Source organism: Tinamus guttatus, unplaced genomic scaffold, assembly GCF_059628265.1.
Source record: "Tinamus guttatus ecotype Peru unplaced genomic scaffold, ASM5962826v1 Tinamus_guttatus_pri_ptg000314l, whole genome shotgun sequence".
Classification (NCBI taxonomy): Eukaryota; Metazoa; Chordata; class Aves; order Tinamiformes; family Tinamidae; genus Tinamus; species Tinamus guttatus.
In genome coordinates this window covers 4,227,762-4,245,883 of record NW_028288848.1, presented here as the reverse complement: position 1 = coordinate 4,245,883, position 18,122 = coordinate 4,227,762, and the positions used below count along the sequence as shown (strand labels likewise).

Here is an 18,122-nt window from a genome sequence, read left to right as displayed (position 1 = left end):
GTACCCACACAGCTCTTGCTGGCTGCATTTTGCATGTGGTTTTGGCACCCACAGCTACATCATCACAGCTAGTTCTGACATCAGCAGAGATTTCTGCATCCTGTCCTGTGAAGCAAGTCATATGCAAGACTCAGCTTTTTAGAAAGGGACCTTTGCTTAGAGGACACCAGAAAGTGCTATATTTGTAGTATGGTCATTATCTATTCTTTGCAGACAGAAGAAGATCCATGGGCTGCCCTCATCCAGAAATGTGCTGAGTTGTCTGCCCAAGGGGTGGGGAAGGAGGGTTGCTCCATGCGTCCTTTGGAAAGATCCAAAGTTGGGTGCATACACACATGCATGGTTGTAACTCCACAAGAGTGAAGTCGTTTCCTTGCCTGGCCCATACCACTAATTTTCTGTTTGGTTTCTCCTCCAGTTTGAGAAGTATCAGCTTCCTGCTTTCGTTAAACACTAAGGATTTTTAAAAATTCCTTTCCTATGTCTCAGGTTTTAATAATATAGACCTTGTCAGTCAAGCTTGTCTTAATCAGGACTGCTAGACATGTTAAAGTATTATGATCATGTAACAGATTGCAGAGAGCAAGACACCAAAGGAATTTAATTATATCCTACAGAAACATTTCAAAATAAGGCAAATGTACATACAAATCTCATTGCATGTGCTCATTTAGGCCTCATAGCAAAATACATGGTATCAGCTCAGCAAGAAGATTGGGGAAGTTTAGAAAATGAAATGTTGCAATTGCTCGTCTACCTCTCATAGCAGGTACTATCCATGTGTAAAATAATAAGACTTTCATGATACAGGTGGATTTCTTGAGAGAAGCAAGTGCTGCCAGATACACTAATTATTAGACAAAAGGTCTAATGCTTGTTCTCAATGAGATAATAGACTAGATCACCTGAACTGACGACTCCATTGCTGGAGAGGGCATTTTATTTTAACTAAAATAGCTTTTCTAGTCACCATGGTCCTTCCTCATCAGTTTTCATGATCCTTAACATGGCAGCTGAGTGCATGGTTAAGCTGTATATCTCCTGCAAAAGCACTAGCACTACATTCATTTACATCAGCCAAAAATCCGTCTCTTTTGCTCGGTTGTCCTTCAGTATGATATATAGCAGGCTTTGCAATGTCGCTAGCTCACAGATTTATTAGGAACCTTGTTTGGGGGACAGTCTCTTTTGCATAGAATTAAGTTGTTGGACACTACTTTTTTATTAAAAGATGCATCTTTTGCGTTGATTGATGTAGAACAAAGTTTGATTGCAAAAGCCCTCAAACCAGGAGGCAATCTCCCCAGTGCGTACAGTTCTCATTCTCTAAGATAATAAATAACAATTTAAACCTTGCTTGTTAATGCTTTCAGATTTCTCAATCACTGCATGGTATTGCTGCTTTCAGTGAAGTATCTGACTGGTAAACTGAGAGGAAAAGCAATTAGATGAAGAGCCTGGAGGATGTCAGGAGACTCAGTGCTGGCATGAGACGCCAGGGACTGTCTGGAGACAACGACCAGCCACTTCAGTGGCAGCTCATTCCATTAGTGTCTGACAACTGCAAAGGTTTTAATGAATCCTTACAGGAGAGCAAGAGCCCCACACAGAACCCTCCTCTGACAGAGCCATCCTGCTAATTTAACAGCTCAGAATTGCCACCTTGATCAAGAATGAAAGGTGCATTTATTACATTCGCTGCATTCACTTTTCTCATTTTGCTGAGCAGGCCGGAGTTTAGGTGGCAGAGCTATAACTACTAATGCCCCATTATCAGCTACGAGAAAATGCCCTTCTTATCAGTGCGTTACTGCTCAGACATTGCACGTAGTGCTGAGGAGCAGACTCAACGCAGCAGAGCCCTTATTAATGATGGACTTCCCCAATTAATAACCGTGCTCCCTCTGCTCTTTGGAAGCCAAACAGCTGTATCTGGGGCTCCAGTTCCTCTTGCTCATACCTATAGTTCTCCTTTTCATCATTTATATCGTGGGTCTCTGATTCACGACTGCTTTATAAAATATTTGCATATACACTAATTAAAAAGGGTTTATCAGTTTGAACTCATGATGACTGAAGGATCCTTTCTGCCTACACAAGGTTTGAATACTCTATTTGAATAGATCATTAATGCTCCTGCTTTCTGTCCTTATGAGAGGAGACTGAGAAAATAGGAGATTTGCTGAGCAGCTTTAAGGGACCAGCTCAGTTGTTTTTAAAGCTGTCTAAACGGTCTAAGTCCTACTCCTGTTTACACCAATGCGTAACTTTTGACCCCTCAGTAAAATAATTCTTGTTTTACATTGGCAAGTATCATGGTTTGCAGAGTTTCATCAGTGTAAACAGGAGAAAAAAAATATCTGAACTTTTCTTCTTCTGGATGTGTAAAATTGACACTGCTCTTCTGCATCCATGTGAATCAGGAGTTGCCTTAGTTCACTTGATTTTGATGTAAATCAGACCGGCATGACCTTCAAATTGTGGGAGAATACCCTGATTTATGTCACTTGATGCCATAATCCCTTGAATTACAAAAAAAAAAGGGGGGGGGGGATCTTTATTCTACTCTTAGCTTGCCACTGTGAGCACACTGTACATTGCTACAGGTGAGATTCCAGCATCTTCAGAACTGAAAAGAACAGTGTCCACCTTGGGCACAATATTCAAAGTAATTTAGTGTATTCAAACACATAAACATATACTTTTAAATAACTCTTCTCAGTGCTAATCATGCACTCTTGGTTGGATTATTATCTCACAAAGATTATCCTTGAGGGCTTTTAGTGTCCACTCTGTTTTGCCTTTTTTTTCCTTCCAGAGTACTGAGAAGATCCCACTGAGTCAATTGCATACAGTATCTCTTAAAAATGTCCTCTTCCCAGCACATTGTTGTTTTCCTTTATATTTATTTCAAAAGGTTAAATTAAAGAGAACCGTAGAGAGATAAATCCACATTATGAATTATAAAAAGTTATCACATATGCTTGAGAATGTCCAGAATTTTTATGGGAGGATTTAGAAGAGCAGTGCCTTGGGGAAGACAGTGCTAGAGAAAGTTGTGAAAGAAGAAGGAAAGCAGGATGTATGAATTTTGCCTTTTTTAAGTCAGTTTTTCTAGTTATGGGAGGCTGGTGCTTAGCACCATCCTTCTTGCTGAATCTGCTGGCTTAATTTGCCCACAGACACCCATATTGTGCAGCAACTGAGTTGACTGCCTAAGTCCCAGTGGAGGGATCCGTAATGCTCGGGGTCTTCAGGCAGAGCTTAGTCAAACAAGCGTCAGGGCAGAGATACTGACCCTACTTTCAGCAACGTGATCACTGGTGAAACCCTTGAGCTTTGCTCTTACCTACAGCTCTGCAGTGGACACGCAGTGGGGTCACCCGGCTGGAGAGAGCTGGGAGCAGCTCCGTGGGCTACATCATGGGGACAGCAGCGGTGACTCTCTGAGTACTGCTGCTAAATTCCAGCATCTTCCCTGGCACCCCTGGAGGGCACGGAGCTTTTTCTGAATGCAGATTTAGCAGACGTCCTCTTGACTCTGTAGAACTGCTACAGAGACAGTGGAATCTCCAGGGCACTAGTAACACAAATTCCAAACTAACCACATCCTAAAAAAAGCCCACTAGGGTGTAATATATCAGCATGGCTCAGCTCTCTTCCTTCAAATGAACATATCAAATGGTTTCTTCTCTTCCTTCAACTTATTTATATTACCTTGCCACTCAACTACATTCAGTTGGATCCAGCAGGTAAATATAACCTGGCATAAGTCAACATATCTGTACATTTATAGATGTATGGCCCTACACTTACATATATGGGCTGAGTTTAGGAACTGTTCTCTTTCACCTCATAGCTCAAACTTTATCTGTGGACTATAAAACAACTGCCACATCTTTCACACCAGAAGTAGCTGCATTTCAGGAGTGAGTGAAATATTCCCCACTGCGTAAGTACATAAAGCACCTTCCACTTATTAAAAACAATATAGAAAGCAATACTAGTATGTACACACAAGATTGAATGAAACCTGACATTGCCCTTTATAAAAGTAATATCTCTTTTTGATTTTGTATTTTCCAGAATATTCAGAAAGATAAAATCTGCAAGCCTAAATTTTATGGCTTTACTCTTGTCTACAAAACTTTACCTTGGTTTGCTCCCACCTCCAATAAATCATAAGAAGCAATAAGGCGTGTGATCATGTACAGTGTAGGATATCCTGAAAGTTTTGAGCAAAATAGTCAGGAAAAGAGAGGAAAAAAGTTCTTTTGTTTTGGAAAGTGGTGAATATAAGAAATAACAGGAAAATTACAACATTTTATATTGAAAAAACACCAGAGTGATGATTGCTGGGAACAAGCAGCTGCAGCAAATGCCATGCAGAACAGACAGGAAGACATTCTGAGCATTTCTAGGAGGGTGAGGAGTAGCCAGCAAGTCTTTCCTGTATTGTCCTATTTTCTGTTTTCTCACTGAAGACAGTATTAGGAACTGATAAACTGTGGCAAAAACAAGCAAGCAAACAAAGAAAAGCAGAACAAAACAAAACGGCCTCAGAGTGCTATGGATATCACCTGATATAAACTGAAACTATGTAACATAAATTAGTATTGACACTTTTTTCTTTTTTTTTGGAATTACCAGCCCTGCCATTAACAGCTTCCTTTATTATCACTAGTGCATTATGCAAAAAATACCCATAATAGGGAATGGGATGTGGGATTATGGCACGTAAGCACAGACGTGCACACAGTGTGTTTGTCATTTCCATGTAAGGGTCAGGGCCTAGATCGGATAACCTAATTTACAACCATGTGGAAGATGAAGGGCAAACAACGGTTGTGATGGATTCTCTGTCACTCAACACCTTTGGCCAAGGCTGCATACTTCCCCAAGGCATATTCACACCAGCAGGGGTGAACAGGACTAAGCTGATCCTCTCCTTGTTAATTCCAGAAATGACAGTACAGAAGAGCTTAGGGAATTTAAGGTGGCTGCATCCCAACGAGCTGTGCCTCAGGTGCTGCACAGCCTTGCTCTCCTTGCAGTGTAACTGCTAGCCCTGCTAAGGGATGAGAGAGGGCCAGGATTCTAATCCTGGCCTTGCCATGCGGACAGAGGAGCTGCTTCCCTGCTAGCTTTGGGGTCGTTCTGCAGTGGCCACCTGAGCACAAGTGCAGAGGTCCGGAGGGGGATTCAGCTGTGAGACGCAGGCACAGCGCAGACATCAGCTAAACCTGTAGAACATCCCAGCTCAGCGTTCCGCAGCAGTGTGGACAAAACGGCACGGCTTGGAGTGAAGAGCCTACGGAATGGGTTATTTCGGTGGCAGGGTGGGAACAGGGAACTGGAGAGACTCGCTGCTGTGCTCTGGGGATGGGAATGATGACTTGTATCCAAGGGGAGTCTCTGTCTTCACTTTCTTCCTTCTCAGCAGGGGCTGCTGCCAGCAGCACCTCAGCTCTTCCTTTCACAGGTCTTATCAGGGCTTTGGGGTTTTGCTGTAGGCAGCAGGGGAAGTTGGTATTTAGCTGCTCCCAGCCGTCTGTTACACCAGGCTGCTTGCTCTGTCTGAGCCCAGAGCTTCTTCCAGAGCAGTCCCTCTGGTGCTGTAGATGAACTGGAGTTTCTTGCTTCCTGTGGCTTTGTGAATCAACAAGGCTATTTTACCTCCGAATGACATAGCGTGTCCCTCCTCTTCTCTTCTCTTGGGGATACCTCTTTTGCAAAAAGATCTAAATTATCTTATTTATGTATACAGTAGAAGTTAAGTCATGTTCAGCCTCAGGGAATTTACATTTTTGAGATCCTTGTGAATTCACTGGATTTTGCAAAACCACCCTGAGCTTGCAATTTATTTTTATTTATTTATTTTTTTTTCCTTTGGAAACAATTATTTTTTGCTTGCATTTCTTTTAAAATTTTCTTGCTGAAAGGCAGCCTGATTCTTTAAATACATGTGGACAGCACCTGTATCCCCAGGCCTGAATTCCTTAATACTTAGCTATTCCATTTCTTCTGTGGAGTAAGTCATCATGTACATCATTTCCAATCCACCTACTTCTTGTTACAACATTTCTTCCTGTCCCAGTTTGTTTCTTGTGCTATACGCTTACTTAGATCAGGCCAGGAATTTCCTATCATGATGACTGCGTGTAAGAAATCATATTTTATTCAGTTCCCAAATTGCCTTAAAAAAAAAAAAAGTGGTAAAACACTTTTACAAAAACTTGCAATTCTGACAAACGCTAGTCTAGATAAGCTCCTAAAGAAAGTCACAATAATTTAAAATTATTCTATTTGGATATTTCTGCATTGGAACATTCTTATTTTAAATTTATCTGTATATTTTTATCTGTATATTTTAATCTAGTTTCTTATAATAGATTAAAAAATTAATATGGAAGTTGGAATGTAATGTTTAGCTAGATTGTTTGTCAATATTTCATAAGAAACCTCTGTTTTTTTTTTCTTTCAATATATGGGCATGTCTGAGCTGTATATTTATTTCTTGCGCCAATTCTGCAAGAACGCACATCAGAAAGGAATTATCACAAAACTGTAATTCCAATTTTTGACCCTTGTAATACAAATATAGGAATAATTAGAGATTCTGTATCTATTTTGGTTTCTGTGTGGTGTTACAGTAATGTGTTAATGCCTCACCTCTTCTTGCCCCGGATCTTAAGCAAAAACAGAGAGTAAAAGTTGTGGCCCCATATACTATAGGAATGTGCACAGTAAGTTATAGAAAACACCCTCAAAGGTAGAATCATTTCTCAGTCCCCTCTAGGGAATCCGTTCTTCTGTCCGTATTCCTTGTGATAATAACTTTGGGACTTCCTGGCTCCTTAATCTTGCTTGGGTCTTTCTAAGCTAGTGCCAAGGACAGGAAGATTGCTGTGAGGAGGTCAGAACTATGGGGAGGTAAAAAGGAAGCTGAGAAGCTTCGCGTGGACCAGATCAGTGTTAATACAAGGCTGACATAGCTTAAGAAAATCCTACAGTCTTTTCTTAGCCTTCATGAAAGCTAAGCAATTCCTAACTAGGTCAAATATTTGGAGGTAGCTGGGAAGAGCCTGGCAGTTCCTTTCTGCACTTAAGCAGCTTCTGCAGTTCTACCTAAAACACCAGGTCTCTCTGCAAGGTGTGAAGGAAGCCAGAAGTCAGACTTCTCAACTATTCCCATTGACAAGATGAAAGCCCAGCTAAAGCAACCTTCCCCTTCCGCAATTCAATTAAGACATTCTCTTGAGGGGCTTTCTCTGAGCTTTGGAAGAAAAAACTTAAGAGACTGAAAATTTGATCCTTTCAGAGTTCCTTGATATTCATGAGTTACTGACAATGAATTAATATTAACCATGAGTAAAAGCTTGAAAATGAACTTTAAAAGCTGGAAATTTGCCCTGTTAATGTTTAATGATAATTTCCAAAATAGCAGGTGGCTGTCTGAGTTCTTCAGCTGTCTTGAAAGGTGATGAATTATGTTGGTTCTTCTCCGGGAATGTTGAATTCCCATATTCCCCTCCAAAGACATGCCTTTTCCCGTTAACTAATGTTTCATGGATGTCAGAACATTTATAAAAGGTGTCATAATGTTGCGCAGCAAATAGCTGAGAATGACAAAAAACATTAACGGTGAAGAATGATGGCCCCAAACTAACAAAAGATCAAATAATCACAGAAATAATTGTTTACTAGATATCCTAATGGATATAACCAAAATATTGCTTTTTCAAATTCAGTCTGCAGTTTTGCAGACACAGTTTCTCCATGTCCATTTTTTTTCTGCAGATGATTCTCACCACTTAACCACACTGCAAGCTTATTGCATGCTTCTTCTTTAGAGAAATAAAGCACAGCCATTTGACCCAACCTCTAGGAATCATTAGTTTTCTCAATTTCAAGTTCTTTAAACTTCTTCATTGAGAAGGCCTATGGTTGAAAATTATGTGCTTCTCTGTACACACACTATTTATATTAAATAATGAGAAAAGACATCAATTGAAAATGAAATCAATGAATGTCTTTAAAAGATATTATACAGGGATTATACAAGGAAATAAGTATTTAGGAGAAAAGAACAACAACAACAACAACAAACTGTGGCAATTGGTGATTTGATGTGAGGAAAACACTGTCATTTTACAGTTCAGAAGAAATCTAACTCCATTGATTCTGTGCGTTTTGTACTTCATAGAAGCACTAGAGCTTGTTGGGATCAATAGTTTCAACTCAGATTTTACCAGTCAGAACTGTTATTCCGGGAAGCTCTTTATCAAAGGCAATTATGTTTGTCTTCAGAGCCCATGACTCAGATAAAGAGAAGCATCTGAAGGAAAAGTAAAACCCTAAGCCAGAGGCAGCATAGTTTAAAAAAAAAAGCCCCAGCATTAAGAAGAAAAGAGGGATAGAGCAGAGAGAAATGTTCAGAGCCAGAAACCTCCCTTTCTTAGCAGCCATCGGGATAGATTATGCTGTGATTGCCTCACTAATGGTCAAACAGCAGATAGGTTTGTTAATGGCATGACTATATCTTTTCTTCCAGGCTGTCATTAGCAGTAACAAGATTTCCAGGATCGTTATTAAAGCACCCTTTAGTGGGTAGTTTTGAGTGACCATTCACCTGGAACACATTGGTTCTAGATAGGTCAATCTAGGCTTTTCTACAAGAAGGTAACACATTTTGTAATTTACTTAAGCCTTTCCCTGCAGTCCCCACCTAATACCAGCTGAGCACCTCTCCACTTCTCCACTTCTCTCTGGATCTCTTTGGAAGAGGCTGCTCTTCACGCTGTATATCTCAAGGCAACAGATGTATACCTGGAAAATCAAGCAGAATTGTTCTTTCAGAACAATCTTGCCTGCAGATGGCAACAATTGGATGACTTTGTTCAAAAAAATATTTTCTTTCTCATATGAACTGTCTTTCTTACTATATTCATAAAACTGAAAGTTAATCAGAAGGGATTTAATATGTGCAGAGCTTTTATTTTTATTTTTTAAACAGAGTATATGTTATTTTAACTAAGTAGAATTCACAAGTGCACTGATTAATATCTTCTCTGCTTTCCAGGATAATGCCTCTGGCAATTCAACAGACTAAAGTAGAAGGGGCTATTAGACCACCACAAATACATCACACTCAGGGCAACTAAATGAGGCCACTCCTGGGATGAGCCCAGCAACCAGTGCTTGGTTCCTGGGACTGAAGGATATTGGGGTCTTCAAAGAATGTCCTGAACATCTGAGTCTTTCTCATATCCTCAGTTTGTTCAAATGTTTAACAGCTTTCACCCTTCACAGTCTTTGTCTTCTCTTTCAGATACACCTGACATCAAACTTCCATCTCTTTAGATCTCTTTATATATTTTCTGGATATATTAAAGAGCCCTTTAGAACCTGGCATTTTCTTCTATAAAGGTATTTCCATAGTCAACCCCATGACCCTTGAATTTGGGTGCACATTTAAAAGTTTTAGCATTTAACTATTAGACACCAGCAGCCAGAGATTTCCTAGACTCACATGACTTTGCTGTGGGTAAGAGATGGTAGTAGCACAGCTGAAAGCAGAACTGGTACTGCTGAAAGCAGAGCTATCTGGTTTCTGCTCATGTGCACATATCATAAGCTTTTGGCTGAAGCATATGCACACTTTGTTGGAGTGTGAATGCACGGAGTACCCTGTCGGCAGTGTGCTGCATGGCACTTAATATGTTCTGATAACTCATGAAAGGTAGTTCCTTGGGGATACAGAATTCAGTGATGAGGAAACTTAAAATGGAGCCTGGCAGGTCTGCATTAAATTCTTCCACTGCAACAGATTCCTATGTGATCTTAGACACGCCACTTAAATTTTCTGTGTGCCACTTACAAATATAACCCTGACCATGCAAGGTGCTGAGAAGGAAAGAGGGTGAGATTCTCTAGTTCTTATCACCTTTACAGGAGGAGTAACTGCAGAGGAACAGCTTTAGTGCAAGGGAGGTAAAGTAGCCCTTGCTGTCCAAGGTCCTGTTGTATGACTGGGTCAAACACCACGGCTCTGAGTATCTGCATCACAAAGTACGAACTCTTGAATGTGCACGAATATGAGAATCAGCTTTTAACTAAATTATTTCATCTGCTAGTCAAGAATGATGGCAGTTCTATGTAAAAACTTTTAACAGTACATCCAGTGCATCACACTAAGAGTTTTTTATTTATTTATTTTAATTTCTATATGGACACAATCCTCTTATTATAAACATTTCTCCTACAATTTACTACAATTTAGAATTTACTACATTAAACCATATAGGTTTTGCATCTTTATTTTCAAACTCTTTTTAGTTCAGTGAACTTAGCACTGTTTTCAGATACATGTTCTGCAAATGCAAGTAAAATAAAAAATCATAGAAAGCATTCACAGCACTTATAAAAAATGATCCTCATTAATGAAAGATGTATCTCTTTTGAGGAGCTCAGTACAACCAGAAGAGGCAGGACTTATTTTATTTTATTTTTTTTAAGACTGAACAACACTTTCTGAAGGATCAGCCTTTAAGATGATAACTCTTGGATTTAGAAAACCATAGGTATTTTTTAGATACATAGATGCATCACCTTAAATTGCACTCTGACTTTTCTAGCCAGATTAGGCTTTTCTGTCTTAAAAATCTCTGCTGTGTTATGTAACTGGTCAACTGTATCTCTTTAATGGACAAGATTTATTTTAATAATGGCTTCCTGGAGAAAAACAGCTTTAAACAAACCCTAATGCAACATCTGCTTCTAAATTTCATCTGAATCGTGACCGACACGCCAGCGCGCTGAGTGGCCAGGCCTGAAGGAGCAGCCGCCTTCCCTAGTGAGAGCCATGCGGGTTGTCTGCTGCTCTCAAACACACTTGTATATTTAGGAACACACCTTAGAAAAAATAGGAGCAACAGCTCCCCTCTCCAGCCTGGTTTGGATCAAAGTGATGCCACTCCTGTCCCAAAGCAGGATGGTGACGTTCTGCTTTCTAAAAGCTTTTAAAAGCACTCACTGTCTGTTTTATAGTGATAGCAGTGCAGCATTTGGCCCTTTGGAAGTCTGCCTTAGAGCTGTGCATGCACTGGAGTATGTACTTTTGCAAATTGGTCATTTTAGATAAGGATTACTGAGCATGTTAGGTATCAGATCAGCTAATTATCTTAGAATAACTTCAACAAATTCTCTGTGGAGCAGAGCACCCTACTGTGTCGCAGCGGGGGCTGTTAGCTTTCCGCTGGGGAGCATCAGGACCTTTTTTCTTCTGGAGATGGGAAAATGCTTTAAAGATGTTAATTAGCTGCAGATCACAACTGCCCCTAGGATGCAACTAGATACTAACATCCCTATTCTAATCTCTGACAAACTGAACCCCAGGGCCTTCATAACCTTGGCACTGGTGAAGCAATGGGCATAAACTGTTGGAACTGCCTGTTATTCCCACTGGTGAAAATGATTGCTCATTTATAAACTGGAAGCACTGAAGATGCTTGATCTTCTCAACAAAGTGAAATCAGTATTAAATACATAACAGCTCAGAACTTACCAAGAAATCAAGGCCCTATTAGCACGGCAGCATGACTCTGATACATTACTGAACAAGCATGGTTCAACGAACTATCATGCATAGGCCAATTAAAAGCCTCTAGGATAATACATTTTAGTTTGTATTAGTGACAGGCAGGAAAAGGATCCTCAGTCTACCAAGAATCGCAGTGGATATCTCATAATCCAGAAACATGCAGTAATGTAAACCTACATTTTGATTCCAAAGAACTAGATTTTGTAAAACCTGGTAGTAACACAACGAGCTGACAGCACAACTAGGAATAGAAATGCAGCTTTTGTTTCTTATGATGGTGCTCTAATCGAAAGCGTGTACTGTCTGCGTGCACATAGAGGAGGAAAGTGAGGATTTACATGGAAAGTTCTGCCGCTTGAAGTGTCAGACATACTAAGTCATATGGATAAAAGATAGCAAGATTTTCCTTACTAATATTTTGTCTTCAGGTGAGTTCCAGGACACTCGAAAATCTTTGCAATAGGATATTTTCCTGCATCTTTTTACAGCTGTTGTTTCTTTTTTCTTCTGCTTAAAAGTGGGGAGTGTTTGTATATCTTGAGTTTAGAGGACCTACTCTTATGCTGGTGCCTTTGCACAGTCTCAACAGCTTTGCTAGCTGTATATGACCTACAAGGAAATGATAGGGCTGGAGTGGTCCATGGAGTAAAGATGGCCTATGGAATACACCCAGTTATTTAGACTTCATCAAAGCCAATCTAGGTCTAACTTAAGTGTAGCATTTCTGCTATATTTTTCCTCCTATCTCATTTCAGTTTTTACTGTCATCAAAAGGATAAAGGCCTCCTGTTTTTGGCTAGAAAAACCCATAAAAAAGAGCAGAAAATATTTCAAATTGTAAAGCTTAATCTTTGTCGTGGTCAAAAAGCTATGATGAGTCACAGCCATGTAACTCTAGTGACATCAGAGAGGAATCACTGAACCTCCGTTTTTTATCTGTGAACATTTATGTTTTCTCATGGACTTCAAATAGAACAGATTGAATAATGACAGCTTTTTTACAAAATGTGCTTCTGATTTTCAAAGATGTTTATGGTAGCTGTGAAATGCAATAGTCATTAGTTCATTCAGTTACTTCCATGATTATTTGCCTATGAAGATATAATTTTAAAAAATGTGGTGATGATGAAGGGAGATACAGCCCATATTTTATCTACCATTTTTCCCCCATTTTCCTCTCCCTCTTTCATCATGACGCTGAAAATGGAAGAAAAGGAATATGGAAACAGGATTGAGGGGAAAAAAAAATGTGCTCCCTGGAAATTTTCAATTTCAGACATAGGTCTGGCCATCAACCCTTGCCCCGCTCCCATACACACATTAACTGAATGTTTCCCTACTTGATATTTCAGAGCTATGTTTTGGGTTTTGTAAAGTAAACACTCAATACCTAATGCATTAGGAACTTCAGACAAGCATAAATCTTCAATTATTGAGGTGCCATAGAAATATGGCAGAGTTAATGAAATGGAGTTTATTTGAATTTTAGGTTGTGGTAGTACGGTGGCGTACATACACAAAAACAAGCACAGAGTTAGCACAGTGTACAATATTAAAATATTAAATATTATTCCTACTATCATAACTCAGATTCAGCAATGTTCCCACTCTCTTTAAAGAGTAATATATACGAATTTCCCATTATTTATTCCGCACAGCTGGTATGTTCACATATTAACTGTAAAACTACAGAGAAGGCCTCTTGGTTTATATGGTTAGCAAGATATTTTCAATTTTCATTTTCATTATTTCACATTAGACTTTTCCTTGAATTATCCTGTGGCAGAGTCATTCATTTTCCCCTGATCTAGGCTAGAGTGTGAATGAAGAATGTGATTCCATTCAGAAACCTCTTCTTGGCACCCGTGTAGGTAGGGGCTGTGAAGGATCTGAGCAGAGCGAGGTGCTAAAGGATGAATATAGTGTTTTTCTTGTCTTGCAAGGAGATTCACAATAAGCCCCATGCCAGCTCTGCCTCAAGTCAGAGTGACACTGAAAATTTTCTGAAGCCAAACAACACTGCACTAATCGTCTGCACTCACTCATTTTCCAGGGGGTGGAGGGGGGATTTTAAATGGCTAAACATGTTTGTTCAGAGATTAAAAGGATAGCCATCCATTTAAGTACACTGTGTTTACAATGACGATGCTTCTGAAATACACTGCTTTCCAGCATTTGTTTTCTGCATGTGTAATGTCTTTCTCTCTTAAAAAAAAAGACTCAAAAGAAAAAAAAAATGAAAAAGCAATCAAAACAGAACCAAAAAAAAATAAGTGAAGAGTAAACATCTCTCCAAAGCCAGTCACAGAGACTTTTGGGGAGAATCTAATGATCTTGGGGCAAAAATCAATCATTACAATTTAATTTCACCATGCACCACTTTTATTGTATATTGATTTCCACCTTCACAATCAGCTACACAACAGACAGTGAGATAGGATGGTGACTTTCCCTGCTTTACCAGTACCAGCCTTTACAAAAATCTATACTGTGCCACATTACTGAAATAAAAATTATAAAAAGGAGTGAACCAAAGAAAGTTTCAAGGCTTTAAAATTAAGAAAAAAAAGATATAATATTTTTTCAGAAAATCTTTTCTTTGAAGAATTATGTTTTATCTTTGTGTTAAATTCAAGAGTAGCTAAATAGAAAGTAGGTAGTAAAATAGTAGTTAAATACAATATTATGTTTCTTGATGAGAGGCTTGAGGCATAAAGAAATGGTAGAAGTTACTGTTTCTCCCTGACTCAAATATTCTAAGAAAGTTTTCCAGCATCAGGTGGGGTCACACTAAAGAATTTTACAAAAACACCAACTTTGCTCAGTGGTTTAGGTCTTAACCATTGGGAGCTATTATAAACAAAGAGGAGGCATAAAAAGATAATTTTATAATTGTAAAAGCCTTTATACCAGCTGATTAGATACTGTATTTTAAGGGTGAGAAAAGTTGCCTAGTTTTGTAGTTTAACCCAATTTTGAATTCAGGCTGGGATAGGTGCTCTATAAAGTGCTTCCATCTTCTCACTAGTGCTTCTTACTAGTGAATCTATCTATGTTCTTACTCAACACACAGCCACTTGGACCGGCGTCCTCCTCGGTGCTGGCAGGTGGCAGTTTGGAGACAGTGTCAAGTTCGCTCTCTGGGCAGGAGTGAAGCTGGATGTGTGAATGGATGGGCTCAGTCCTGCTAAAAAAGAGCTAATCCGGACAGCCTTACTGGGTAGGATGCTTGTGGACGTCAGTTTTAATAAATGCATTCAGAGCTTTAGGTTTCTAAGCAGGAAAACTTTTGGTTATTTGCTCTCCATTCTGTAGCACGCTTCTCCTCCGTTTGCCCTGATAGAACAGTCAAGTGTTTGCTCATCAAAAGTCTTTCATTGCTTTAAACTATGTTTCATAAAAAAATACTAGCTAGCACTAAATAAACTCTTTTCCCAGTAAATAAGTTTGGATATAAATCCAAGCTTTCCCCTAAAAGTCAAGGCTGCTCTGAATCTGGGTCCTGAATTTGCCCTGCCAATACTTTCAAGAGATGTTACTTCCCAAGTTGTAGACTTAGTTTAATCAAAACAAAGTTCTGCTCTTCCAACCCAGGTAGCCAAGAATAGACTGTAGTTTATTTTCAGGCCATGGTGAGAAGCCATTGGCCCACGACAAATACGTTCTACAGAGCAGAGAGGTCTGACAGAGGGCTCAAAGGCTGCAGACTGCAAAGGCAGTGAAGCTTTTACTTCCAGGAAGAAAAAATGCCCGTTGCACAGTGAATTATGTTTTCAAAAGTTCAAGTTACATTAAAAGAAAATAAGAGGTATTTCACATATACTTGAGAGAGAAAAAAAAAAAAAAAAAAAAAAAAAACTTCCACCATCAATATTTTATCACCAGAAATAATGTGGGAAGAGAAGCAATTAAAAATCTGCCAATAAAAATGCAACTCTGCAAAGACGTTTAGGCCAGGTGGTGGCTATTAATGCATCTGGAGGGAGTGAAGGGCATTCTCTGAAAGCCAGTCTGACTGCTATTGAGTTGCATCTTGAGCTGAGAAGAGAGAGCTAAGATGTGATAATAGGAATTGTGTGGGGTGCCAGGAGTTACACTGAAGAAATAAAATTTGCTTCTGATGCCTGTAGTGAAAGACAACAGCTCTGGTTTTAGTGGAGTTATAGCAATAACATAAATCAGTTCACAAAGTTTGCTCTGTTTTCAGCTGCCAGTCAGTCCTCTTCAGTTACAGTGCACCGATGTGAAACTAAGCCAGATACTGTACATTAATAATTGTTTTACACCAAATTTGTTCATGGAGTGACTTATGGATTGCTCTGGTTAGGTAGAAGTGGGATGAGTCAGCCAGTTCAGACTCCTCCAGGTCAAAATTTGCATTAATGTATTTAAGGATGCGATAAACCTTGATGAATTTGCAGTTCAACACAGACATCTGTTCTGCCTGTCGAAAGTACTAGCTCCATCTGATGCAAGTCACTGTCAGCTCCATTAACTCTACTGGATCCCTGAACTGGAGTGTCAACTTCTCTTTTTTCTCTTCATCAGTTTTTATTATAATGTTACTTTTTAAAATCAAGGCACTCAGGACCAAGATCTGAACAGGTCAGCAGAAACTAAACCAGTCTTTATGCATTCCTAAAGAAATTAAACTTAGAAAATCTTATGCCCTTTGTGCATAAGAATATGTTCCATTTTTGTTCGTCTTTCAATCTCCCCAGGCTTATCTAAAAATTAGAATTGAACAGCGATTTATCAGTATAAATCCAGGATGAAACCTAAAGTACTCTTAAGTTTATCAGCTAGTTTTTTATTCCAAAACTCTTTTTATTTTCTAGTCAACCTCCTATAAAAAGCTCAAAAGACAACAGTCAAGCTGCCTCTCCTTGAAGTACATGTAACTCCTAGAATGCTGTAAGAAAAAGGACTGCAAGGGACCTCAGATTCACCTATTCCGTTCCCCTATCCACAGGTAAGATTTAGGGTTTGATCATTAAACTACTGAAATTATATAGCACTTACTTCAATTAGAAAGAAATGGGATTTTGCTGTGACAAGCTTTTGTGTATTTAAGTGGACTTTTGGTGGAGATTGCTGTGGCATCCAGTCATTCCGTCTTCATCTTCAACAATTGGGGCAATGAGAACTCTCTGAGCTTTGTGATAGATGAATGATCTCAAACAGCACAAGTGAATGAACTGAAAACTGTCATATTGTACAGTAATTTCTAGATTTCTAAAGGGAATAAAAACTTTGAAATGATTATACCAATCTAACCTTTTTTGTTAGTGACATGAACAGATGTGAAATTTGCAGAAGTTGGATAAAACACAGTATGCAGACAGTAGACAGATTTTATGGCTGATAGGCTTTTTTTTCCCTGTAGCTCTGAATCTGTTTGAGTTTGTTAGAGCATAAACACCCAATCTATTGTCAGGGTGAAAATGAGGAATGAAGAGTAGAAGGAAAACTTGCAAACATGAAAAAATGAAATGAAGCTGACCAAAACAATAAAAGTCTGAGGTAAACTTCAAACTTTCTGTCCCATCAAGCGTATAAGACACGTTTGCCCCAGGCCTCTTTAATTTGTGAGATTGACACATGTGTTGCTAAAGATCTTGGAAGGATTACAGCCTGGGGCAAAATTTTTCACTAGGATGAACAATCACTGAGCAATTCTCTTTAAAGTTTGCCAGTCAGGAAGATTTTCTTTTAACTATGTGTACAGGGATCTCTAACTTACCTGTGACTGTCTCGAGTTCTTTCTCTTTCCAGTTTTCCTTTTAGCAGCTGGGTTTTTCTGATTTGAATTGCAGCCTAATTCTGCCAGATTTTGGCAAGCACTACCCATTTCTTTTACTGCTAATGGCCCTCAGTGATCTTCAATGTATTGCAGAAGCCTGTCCAAGTCAAAGAAAATTATATTTGCTATATTTGCTTTACTGGAAATTTCACAAGCTTTCATGTGATTGGCTAAGGTAGGCTAAGATTGGCTTAGGTAGGAGCTCATCCTTATCCTCTTAGATTGAAATCTGCTGGTCAGCTTCATGTTCTGGAAGCCTTGTTGAAATCTGGGTAGGAAACTGGCTTGATCATTTTAAAAGACCTGCTTCCCAGAGGAGAAGCACCGTGTGAGCCGCTTTGAAGCCGTGTGATAATTAGAACCTCTGTGATAGTGGGTGACTGTAGCTGATCCATAATACTGACACAGAGGTACCAGCAACACCCTCTGTAGACTTTGGATCAGTTTGTGCTGAAGGTCCCTATGGAAACTGAACAAAACCTGCATGTGGATAAATGGACGTGTGGTATAACAACAAAGAGAGCGCAAATAAGCCAGTTAGGTGATTTCTTTGATTACTTATCTGAAAAAGTCTGTTCTCAAAGAAAGTTTTTTTACTGAAAATAAAGAAGTGCTAGTTGATTAAATGAGGCTGTAAATACCCTCATATGGCTTTTTGAAAAAAAAAATGAAAAAAATTACTAAGTATTCAGAAGAGGATGCTGAGATGTAAATAAA

At 39.1% G+C, this 18,122-nt stretch overlaps 1 long non-coding RNA gene across 1 annotated transcript; it reads left to right on the top strand.

Annotated features, from left to right (window-relative positions):
- The first annotated feature begins 16,157 nt into the window (after positions 1-16,157).
- On the top strand, positions 16,158-16,490 carry LOC148593963 (uncharacterized). The gene is made up of 2 exons (XR_015913604.1): positions 16,158-16,207; positions 16,441-16,490. It is a non-coding gene; the product is annotated as an uncharacterized LOC148593963 (long non-coding RNA).
- The last annotated feature ends 1,632 nt before the right edge of the window (positions 16,491-18,122 follow it).